The sequence below is a fragment of the Panthera leo genome, chromosome C2 (genome assembly GCF_018350215.1).
Source record: "Panthera leo isolate Ple1 chromosome C2, P.leo_Ple1_pat1.1, whole genome shotgun sequence".
Taxonomy (NCBI): Eukaryota; Metazoa; Chordata; class Mammalia; order Carnivora; family Felidae; genus Panthera; species Panthera leo.
In genome coordinates, this window is record NC_056687.1 from 16,577,155 (window position 1) to 16,589,041 (window position 11,887).

General features: G+C 36.4%; 1 non-coding gene across 1 annotated transcript; it reads right to left on the minus strand.

The window, feature by feature from the left end:
• Positions 1–4,033: 4,033 nt before the first annotated feature.
• LOC122198948 lies at positions 4,034–4,140 on the minus strand. Its single transcript, XR_006193236.1, has one exon. It is a non-coding gene; the product is annotated as a U6 spliceosomal RNA (small nuclear RNA).
• Between the last annotated feature and the right edge of the window lie 7,747 nt (positions 4,141–11,887).

An 11,887-nucleotide genomic window follows, 5' to 3' on the forward strand; every position in this document is an offset into this window, starting at 1 on the left:
ATATACATTTATTGTTAATGATGATACTTCAGAAATGTTGACACACATTCATGGAGGACTCATGTTCTGTAGATGAAGAAAGTTCAGCATGAAATTACTAAAATTGGCATTAAAATTAGTATATGATAAAATTTCCAAAAGGGCAAATAAAATAGTTAACACATTGATTGATATGCAGGAAAATTAAATTGGGCAATCTGGGGATTAATGACAAAGTATGTTTTCACTAGCAATGATTCAGTAAAGAATTTATACTTGCTTTTTTTTTTTTTTAAGTTTATTTATTTTTTGAGAGACAGAGAGAGCACAAGCAGGGAGGGGCAGAAAGAGAGGAAGCTCGGAAGCAGACTCCACACTGACAGCAGAGAGCCCAATGTGGGGCTCGCACTCACAAAGTATGAGGTCATGACCTATGCCGAAGTTGGATACTTAACCAACTGAGCCCCCCAGGCACCCCATACTTGCGTAATAGTAGTTATGATTGTATCTTTTGAAAGAGATAGGAAATATAAGCATATTTACTTTATAGTCCTCTATTAGATGACTCCTAGAGTTGGGTGTTCTTATCTTTGATCCTCAGGTTTACAAGCAGTGTGTTAATTACATAGATAAGGCTTGTATTTTACATTGTGTAAATTTGACTTTGCATAAAATTTCAGGTGCACACAATTTACACCCAAATCTTAGCTGCTCATGAATGGGAGCTAGAGATCCTTGGAGAAATGACTGATTCCAGGATGGAGCTGGGAAAATACTAGATGATCCTGGAATAACTTGTTGGGCCAGAAATGTTGGAAATACATCAAGAAGGAAAAACAAAACAAAACAAAACCCAAAACCAGTTTGAAAGCTTCAGTCAGAAGAAACCAATGACCCCAAAGGGGGCAATTTGAGAATCAAAATAAAAAAATAATAGTAAAGAATTAGAGCCCGTTGAGTAAAAATTAGAAACCGTGAGCTACTATAGGTATAAATAGATTGAATGTTTGAAGGAACAACATGACATTACTTTCTACAAAATACTTACTAATTATGAAGGGAGAAGAATATAGGAGAGGCCTGGTGGTATCACCTTAACCAAGTGATAAAAATAACAGAACATTAGTAACAGCACAAACCAAAATTGCGCACAATCTTATAGAATAAAATGAAAGTAACACACCATCATTTAGTTGTTACGCCTGCTAAAAATTCATAACCTGAATCCAATCACAGGAAAACAACATGATACACTCACATTGAAAGGAATTCTACAACAGTGTCTGCTTGTAATCTCCAAAATGGAAATTTCCTCCTCTTTCATTCTTTGGCGTATTTCCAAATAAATCAGGACGCATCACTGCCTTAGGAAGTCAAGTTAAATGTACTTGTGATAAGTGTGTTTGATGATCTGTCTGCCTCAGAGCATGCCATCTGTCAATGTTCTTACTAAAAGCTTTCAGTGGAGCTACTCCGGGTGGAGCAGATAGAGTTAAATCTGTGACTTTTTTGAAAGATATGGTTTCTGAAGTTGCTTTCAGGGATACATCCTTGACATTGGCTGAGGCAAATAAAAAATCTGGCCACACTGCAAAGATTCAGAAGGTCTGATTTTCTTATCAAAAGTTTCCTCCCATCTCAATTTGCTAAAAGCTTTTGGCAATAAAGGCATTAAGTCCTCTTTTGTTTCCTGTAATGGAAAGCTCTAGATGCCTTTGGCTATTTGGTTTCTGTGCCTCGGGGTCTTTGCTGTATAATGAGAGATATATTGAGAGAACTTACTTCACAGAATTCTCATGTGGACCATGAGAATAAAGTATGTGGATGAAAAAAACCTTTGGTAAGAAGTGGCTCACTCAGATAAATACGATTAGTGGATGGAAATGCCTAAAAGTACTTCCACTTAGTTTTTCCCATTGAGGACATCAGGATCTCGATTTTAAGAGTCAGTATCCAATATCTGAATGGGATCTTTCTATAAAACTCGAAGAAAACAATGGAAGAATTTGTGGGGTTTTTTGGGGATGTGACTGCTCCACAGAATGAGAACCACATTTATTTTACTGAATTCAAAATAATAGATGAATAATTGTATAGAATAAGGAAAAACACAATGCAATGGGATTTTGAGCTGGTTTGAATTTCTTACTTCTTGGCTTGGGTGAAACCACTAACTCAGGAATAGCTGAGAATGCATGATCTCTTTTCTGGTTCAGCCTAGATCATTCCATTGCTTCTCCCTGTCTACCTTGCATTTCTCAGGGGTTATGCCGGTTTACAGTGAACTGTTGCTTCCTCTGATCAGAGCAATTAAAAACTACAAAAACACTTCTCATTCTCTGCCCACAACTGCTTAATTTTAAAGCAACAATATCTGTATTAATTATGTTGTGAAGGGGAGATTCATTCTGCCCCTAGCCCAAGATTAGTAAGCGTTAGCCCGAGAAAGCATTGGATCCTCTCTTTGCTAGGGTTGTCCTACAGCTCTATATTTCTGGTGAATCTGCAGGATCTGTGATCCCACAAGTCTCTGTGCTGTTCTGCACAGGCTCTTGGCTATAATCTGGCCATAGGAAGAATATTGTCGTCATTAAGGGCCAGGCTAAAAACACATTTGACCTTGGTGGAGACATGCAACCACCATCACACTGCTTCTTGTCATGCCTTGAAGACATTTACTAGGTTACCACAGTGCAGAATTTAACTGCTGTTCTTTTTTGAATCCATATTATAAGGGCACAATTTCATATATATTGATTTTTATTATTAATTGCCTTTAATATTATAGAGAATTTCATGGGTAAGGATAAGTAGGGTAGGGCAGTGTTTCTCTCCAAAAAACATTTAAGGCAGTGAGAACGTCCAAATCACTATTACTGTTGGAGAAACTAACATTTCTCAAGCTGTCTCTTGGCATGGAGCAAACCATGTTTTTAAGTGTTTGAGTCAGAAAAACCATCCGCTATGACGAGAGAGTGTTAAGATTACGAAATGACACTCTTTAAATCTCCAATGTGTTTCGCTGAATGTTTTGCTCATCACTCAGGCTCTCCACAATGCTGCAGTTATCAGGCAATGATCACTGGATAAATGAGTAAGTTTTACATTATCCCTTCCCATCTCCTCTATCCCCACAAAGAAGCATCATCAGATACTAATGTAAGTGTGATCAGTTGATTTGAAAAGCAGCTCTTTGTACCATTTATAGTTGTCATTACATATTGAACAACACACAATCATTTTTCAAGTTGAAGTTCTAAAATAAGATTATTTAAAATTATTTTAAAAACAAGATTTATTTCAGCTAGAATTAATTCCACTGGGACCATTATAATATCTGAAAAACTAAATGTTGAAAGGTGGGAACAGAGCAAGTAATAAGACTTTGTTTGAAAGCTTATATAAATGGCACTGATACATCATAAATGAGAAAATTATCAATAGTCTGATAGAAAATTTTCTGTCAAGACTGTGCTTGACATGTGGTAATAGAAACTTGATTAGCAGGGGCTGGACTAGAGAGCAGTTTATTTTGCACAAATAACAAAAGCATGAAGGTGGGCATCCAGGGCGAGCACGTCTGCCATTGCAGATACTTCTGCTACTTCCATTCTGCTGACCAGCAGGGGTTAGCCTGTGGCCTGTAACCTCAAGTTTCTGCACCTCAGTATACTGTGACAATGATTTGCAGGAAGAGCACGGGGCAAAAAGGCAAGGCCAAAGGGGAACTGTCAACTGACTCTGCCCTTCTCACCACCTTTGCAAGAAATCACACGCGATGACTTCCCCTTAAATCTCATTGGCCAGAAGCATGACACGTGGCTCGCTTGATGGCACGGACTTCTGTAAATCTGTTTTAAACTAGACATGTTGCCATCTCACACAAAAGTGGAATTCTGTGAGTAACAAAAGAAATGGAGAATGGCTATTAGGCAGGGCACTAAAGGTGTTGGCCCCAAATAACTAACTAGAACCTCATTAAGATAACAATTGTTGGGTTCCAGAATTCTTTTTGAATTCTGATTGGTAAAATATAAGTCCCTTTTTTTTTTTTTTAAATATGGAACGCTTCACGAATTTGCGTGTCATCCTTGCGCAGGGGCCATGCTAATCTTCTCTGTATCGTTCCAATTTTAGTATATGTGCTGCCGAAGCGAGCACTATAAGTCCCTTTTTACTCCTTATAAAGTAAAAGATTTTCCAGATGAGATATTGTGACTTAATGCATGATGGCATTTACTTGCTAATATCAGTAGTTGGTTTAAAATGCTCGGGATTATTAATTTCTGACAAATGAAAAACAAAGTACATTTCAAGTGATCTCTGATACATCTTTAATCATCTTTTTTTAAAAGTGTTTATCTTTGAGAGAGAGAGACAGAGACAGAGCACAAGTGGGGGAGGGGGCAGAGAGAGAGAGGGAGTAGGCTCCAGGATCTGAGCTCTGAGCTGGCAGCATCATGACCTGAGCCTAAGTCAGACGCTTAACCGACTGAGCTACGCAGGCAGCCCTCTTTCGTCGTTTTATAAAATTGATATATTCATTTCTTCTGGAATTAACGGATTAAAGGCGAAATCTTATATTAAAAATTAGTTAAAAGTAAGTTGAATAATTGTCTTTGGATTTTACAAACAGAACCAATTATTCTGATTTAGAAGGAAAATAAAATTTGAATTTTATTTGTTGTTCTATGTTCTACCAACATTATACATTAAAAATACTGTAAAATACATTTTAAAGCTAATATGATTCATCAGAAAATATGTAAGATGTTTACTTCATAAGTGTTGCATTAATCAATATTTTTATGAATTATCTTTACCAGCAAAAGTTTTTATTCCAATTTATAAACAAAACAAAATAACAACATTTGGGTAAAATGAGCTCTTAAACAAAGCTACTCCAAATAAATTCTTAATTAAAGTTAGCTATTCATGTCTGAATTAATCAAATTCTGTAGCTTGCTATTAAAATTATTTATAAAATTAATAAACTTTGTTTTCTATTGTTTATATACATCTCATTTCATTTAAATAATTTTGATAAACACTAAGCTAATAATTATAACAGTACTAATAAGTAGTTTGTAGTCTATATTTCAGAGTTTGTAACTGTGTGTGTGTGTGTGTGTGTGCGTGTGTGCATGTTTGGGGGGAAGATAATATGGCAACTAGGAGGTCTGATAAAAGGGAAGAAAGGATCTTAAAGATTATCAGCCTCTTTAAAATAGCCCAGAATATCTGTTGAAAAAGGAAGTGCTATCAAGGTTTTCCCATTTCCAGACTATTGTTCAGAGAATAATGGATGCTACAGAAGTGCATGGAAATAGTAACAAAGTGGAGACGGCCCTGGTATGGAGCATATAATGAGAACTTAGAAAGGAAAGAAAAGTATGGTGTCCAGCCAGACCTGCATAGGATCCCAATAAAGCTTTCCTTCCATCATGACTTGCTGCCTTCAAACTACTGAAAAAGTCCCTAAAGCATCATGTAAAATAATTTAAGGCTATGGATGACATTGCACAAATTCACTATGACCAAAATAAAAACAAATGGCATATATATATATATTTATGGGAAAAGAAAGACAGAAGGAAAGCATGAGGTCAAGGAAAGAAGATATTGAGAAGATATTGAGCCAGCAAGATGATTGAGTAGTATTTTCCAGCCTTCATCCACCCACAAAAAAAGATAGCTTTCCAGAAATGGACTTCACGATTTCAAATTATATTACAAAACTATAGTAATCTAAAGGCTATGGTATTGACATACAGACAGACACATAATGGTCAACTAATTTTTGACAAGGGTGCCAAAAATACAAAAGGGAGAAAGAATAATCTCTTCAACAGCGTTGGGAAAACTGGATATTCATATGCAAAAGAATAAGATTGGACCTTTATCTTAAACTGTACATAAAAATAAACTGAAAATAAATTAATGACCTAAAATATAAGACATGAAACTATAAAACTCTTAGAGGAAAACATAGGGGGAAAACTTCTTGGAATTGATACTGGAAATGACTTTTTGACTTTTTTGATTTGACACCAAAATAAAAGCAACAGATCCAAAAATAAATACATGGTACTACATAAAACCATAAAGTTTTTACACAGAAAAGGAAACTATCAAAAAAGAAAATGAAAAGGACACTTATAGAGTGGGAGAAAATATTTGCAAATAATATATCTGATAAGGAGGCAACCTACAAAATATATAAGGAACTCATATAAGTCAATGGCAAAACAACAAACAACCTGATTAAATATTGGACAAAGGTTCTGAATAGGCATTTTCAAAAGAAGATATATAGATGGCCAACAGGTACATGAAAAGGTACTCAACATTACCAAGAAAATGCAAATTTAACTACAATGATGTAGCACCTCACACCTTTAGGATGGCCGTTATCAAAAAAGTCAAGGGATACTAGGGCACTGGGTGACTTAGTCTGTTAAACGTCTGGCTTTTGATTTTGGCTCAGGTCATGATCTCATAGTTCATGAGATGAAGCACCACATCAGGCTCTGCCCTGACATCACAGATTCTGCTTGAGATTCTTTCTCTCCCTGTTTCTGTCCCTCCCCCCTGCTCATGCACACTGTCTCCCTCACAATAAATAAGTATATTAAAAAAAAAGTCAAGGGATACCAAGTGTAGGTGGTGATGTGAGAAAAGAGAATGTAAATTAGAAAAGCCTTTTTGGAAAACGGTAGGAAAATCCCTTTAAAAAATCAAAAATAGAACTACTGTAAGATCTAGCAATCCCACTTCTAGTTATATATGTCAGGGAAATAAAATCACTACTTTAAAAAATGTTTATTTAGGGGAATGACAATGGGAGAGAGAGAGAGTGACAGAGACAGAGACAGAGAGACAGAGAGGAGTATCCCAAGCAGGCTCCATGCTCAGCACAGAGCCCTATACGGGGCTCAAACCGTGAACTGCATGATCATGACCTGAGCTAAAATCAAGAGTCCAATACTTAACTGACTGAGCCACCCAGGCACCCCTAAACTCACTAACTTGAAAAGATACTTGCATTTCCATGTTCGTTACAGCATTATTCACAGTACTCAACATCTGGAAACAATGTAAGTGTCCATGGATAAAAAAATGTGGTATATATGTACAACGGAATGTTTTTCAGCCTTAAAAAAAAGAAGAAAATCGTTTCATTTGTGACATGGATGAAACTGGAGGCCATGATGCTAAGTGAAACAAGCTAGAAAAATACTACATGATGGTTAAAAAAAAAAAAAGTCAAACTTAAAGTCACAGAGTAGAGTGGTGACTACCAGAAGCTATTGGGTGGTGGGATTGGGGACATATTGATCAAAGGGTACAAGCTTCCAGTTATTAGATAAAGATTTAATGTACAACTTGTTGGCTATAGTTCCTAATACTATATTATATACTTGAAATTTGCTAAGAGTGTAAATCTTAAGTGTTCTTACGGTAAAAAATGTGGTAATTATATGAGATGATGGATATGTTAATTACCTTGATGGTGATAAAGTTTTTACAATGCATAAATATATCAAACCATGATGTTGTATACCTTAAGTATGTATACTTTTTATTTCTTGATTAGACTTCCGGAAAGCTTGAAAAAAGTATATATTAAGTTATTGAAACAGGGAAAATATAAAATAATTACACTGCTTTAAAATACAGAAAAACAGAGTTTGAAGTAGGAGTAGTAAGTATATTATTGATGAAGACAATTTTAGTTAAGAATAATTACCGTCTCTGATCAATGAAAGTGTAACAGCTGGTTCATTTAAAGAATTAACAAAATTGATGAACAAAATTGATAAATCCCATGCCAGACTTATCTAAAAGAGAAAGGAAAGAAATAGATAAAATCATGAGTGAAAAAGGACAGATCAAATTCATAAAGCAGTTTTACAAAATAGAATGGCATTAGATGTTTTAACTGCTGCACAAGGTGCAACTTACATTCTCATAAAAACAAACAAACTTACAGATTACCTCAAAAAGATTTCTGGATTTCTAACTGACATGAACACTCAAATTGACGCTTTAAACAATCCCTCTCTTTCCTGTAATGGTTGGTTAAACATCTAGACTGGAGAATTTTTGTCAACTACCAAAGGACTTTTATTTGGGCTAATCTTTCTAGTTATTCTAATTATGTTTTGCTCTTTTCTCCCATGTCTCTCTGCCTGGTACCAAGACTCCATCACTGCTATAACCTCAAGCCAATAGATGATCCTTTCTACTCAAGGAGGTTCATACACATTACCCACATTAGATCCAGCTACCTCTGCCTTTTGTATCTCCCCTATATGTTCCCTGACTGACCAGTATTGACCCATATAGGTAGGGACAACTCTGTGCCCCTACTCAGCAGGAAGAAGCTATAGCAGATGAGACCTTCCACCTTCAACAACCTTAAAGATTTAAGGGTCAAAAGTTGTTCAGGGGGAATATGATGAGAGAGCATAAGGCAGGCTGAAGGCAAAGCACAAGCTAACACCCTCCCACCCCAGGTGGGATCTGTGTGCTATTCCTTGGACACTCCCAGCTACCCAAGAGCAAAGGAAAAGGGTTTAAGTGCTTGCCATGGTAATTTGGGAAACTAAGGCAAATGAAAAATTAAATTCCTTTACTGCCTGCCCACTGACAAGTCCTTGAAACCAGCAGAGTGACTTCTCTCCAGGAGCTCAGCTGCCTCGATGATGACACTTTGCTAATTAAAAGAATTATTCAGCATGATCAAGTGGAATTTATTCCTGGGCTGAAGGACTGGTTCAATATTTGCCAATCAATCAATGTAATACACCACATTAATAAAAGAAAGGATAAGAACCATATAATCCTCTCCATAGATGCAGAAAAAAACATTTACAAAATACAGCATCTATTCTTGATAAAAACCTTCAACAAAGTAGGGATAGATGGAATATTCCTCAACTTCATAAAGGCCAAATATGGAAGACCCACAGGTAATATCATCCTCAATGCGGAAAAACAAAGTCTTTCCTCTACAGTTGGGAACAAGACAAGGATGTCTATTCTCACCACTACTATTTAACATAGTTCTGGAAGTCTTAGCCTCAGCAATCAGACAGCAAAAAGAAATAAAGCGCATCCAAATTGGCAAGGAAGAAGTCAAACATTCACTATTTGCAGAAGACATGATACTCTATGTATCAGGTCTTTCAGAAAACTTGAAAGCTCCACCAAAAAATTATTAGAACTAGTACATGAATTCAACAAAGTCACAGGTTATAAAATCAATGTGCAGAAATCTGTTGCATTTTTATACACCAATAATGAAGCAGCAGAAAAATAAATCAAGGAATCAATCCCATTTACAATTGCACCAAAAACAATAAGATACCTAGGAATAAACCCAACTAAAGATGTAAAAGAGGAAAATTATAGAATACTTATAAAAAATACTTATACTTACAAAGAAAAGGAAAAGCATTCCGTGCTCATGAGTTGGAAGAACAAACATTGTTAAAATGTCTATACAACCCAAAGCAATCTACACACTTAATGCAATTCCTATCAGAATACCAGGACCATTTTTCACAGAGGTAGAACAAACAATCCTATAATTTGTATGGAACCACAAAAGATCCCAAATAACCAAAGCAATTCTGAAAAAGAAAAACTAAACTGGAGGCATCATGATTCTGGATTTCAAGCTGTATGGCAAAGCTGTAGTCATCAAGACAATATGGCACTGGTACAAAACAGATACATAGATCGATGGAACAGAATAGAAAACCCAGAAATGGGCCCACAATTATATGGTCAACTAATCTTTGACAAAGCAGGAAAGACTATCCAATGGAAAAAAAAGTCTCTTTAATAAATAGTGTTGGAAAAACTGGACGGTGACATGCAGAAGAATGAAGCTGGACCACTTTCTTACACCATACACAAAAATAAATTCACAATGGATGAAAGACCTAAATATGAGACAGGAAACCATCAAAATCCTAGAGGAGAACACAGGCAGAACCTCTTTGACCTCAGCTATAGCAACTTCTTACTAGACACATCACTGAAGGCAAGGGAAACAAAAGCAAACATGAACTATTGGGACTTCATCAAGATAAAAAACTTCTGCACAGGGAAGGAAACAATAAACAAAACTAAAAGACAGCATACATAATGGGAGAAGATATTTGCAAATGACATATCTGATAAAGGGAGAACTGATTTTTCAAGGCAAATTTACCACAATATTCCAGAAAATATGAATAAAATTTGATTGGTATAGCACACTTCCTGGCTAGTTATTAAGCTTCCTGGCTTAGAAGGCAAAAAAAATTCAGACACCCAGGGGAAAACACAAGACACCATCAAGGAAGAAAAATTTGTTTAGCTATATTGAGAACCAAAGAAACCCAAAACCAAAACCAAAAATAACAACAACAACAGCAACAACAACAACAACAAAACCCTGAGACATTGTCTAAAATGATATGAAGAAAATAAAAGAAAGAATAAACTAAAAGTATCGCATGAGCCAAGTTACCATTCAAGCATGAAGCATGAAGACATTCCTGCAAGCTAAGAATTGCAGCTAGCATTCCCTGAGTCCCTGCTCGGGGCTCAGCCCTTTCCTGCATGCTTTACAGGTGTTGCCGCATTAGATTCTCACAACTATCTCATGAAATGGGGTTCAAAATATCTCTCTTTTACAGTGGAGGAAATGGAGGCAAGTTATTTACTTCATTTGTCCAGGATTTCACATCTCATTAATGATAGAGCTTGGGTTTGAACCCAGGTAGTTTGGCTAAAGATACTGCATGTTTTCCACTATGCCACACTGCTAAGAATCTGAAATAACTTAACAGAATAATGAACGCAAGATCTCTTCTGAAAAAGTCAACGTCTTCTAAGAAACCTGTAAAGTGGTGAAGTGCAGCCAGTAGAAAGATAAATTAATTATGCTTACAGACTAGCCCTTAGCGCAACTAAAATGTTGATATGATATTGCATGTACTAACACAACCAACAAAAATGAGAGCAGAAAGAAGGGTGGTGGACATGATGTTAATAGTTACACTTTGCTAACCTCTCTCATCAGGGAGAAAATGGATTCTGCTCAAAATTAAAATATATTAATTTTCATATATAATAAATAGATTGGCCCCCATCTATTCACATTCATAGTCCTTTTTTTTTTTTTTCTTAAAAGAGTTTCATTGAAGATTCTGGAATAATAAAGTATAGAATCATTGGTGGGAATGAAGACTATGGTCATTGGAAGGATGGAACTCAACAAAATTATTGGATGCATTATATTCATGGATATTTAAAAAATCAGCAACTAAAGCAATATTAATGGTAGACTACAGACAGTTATCCGGTTAGCTAAAATCTAAAAATAGGGGTGCCTGGGTGGCTCAGTCAGTTAAGCGCTAGACTTCGGTTCAGGTCATGGTCTCAGGGTTCATGAGTTAGAGCCCAAATTGGGCTCTGTGCTGACAGCTCAGAACCTGGAGCCTGCTTTGGATTCTGTGTCTCCCTCTCTCTCTGCCCCTCACCTGCTCACATTCTGTCTCCCTTTCTCTCAAAAATAAATAAACATTAAAAATATTTTTTTAATCTTCTAAAAATAAATAAATAAAATAAAGACACCTTCGTTCATCCTTGGTAGAAAGGGACCTGCTGGTAGTGTGAGTAGATAAACTGATCAAGGTGGAGGTGAGGGATTTACATCAGCATGACCAGCACTTGACACTTCTGGGTTCTCAGCACCTGGAAAACAGAACAAGCAATGGAGGCCAAGAGGATCCAGTGGCAGAGGCAAAGCATGTCACCGGGGTCTTTGGCAACTTGCATGGATGCTTTGAAACAGGTTCAGGGTCTCCTGGCTGGGAAAGTTGGGCCACCCTACTGAAGGAATAAGTGT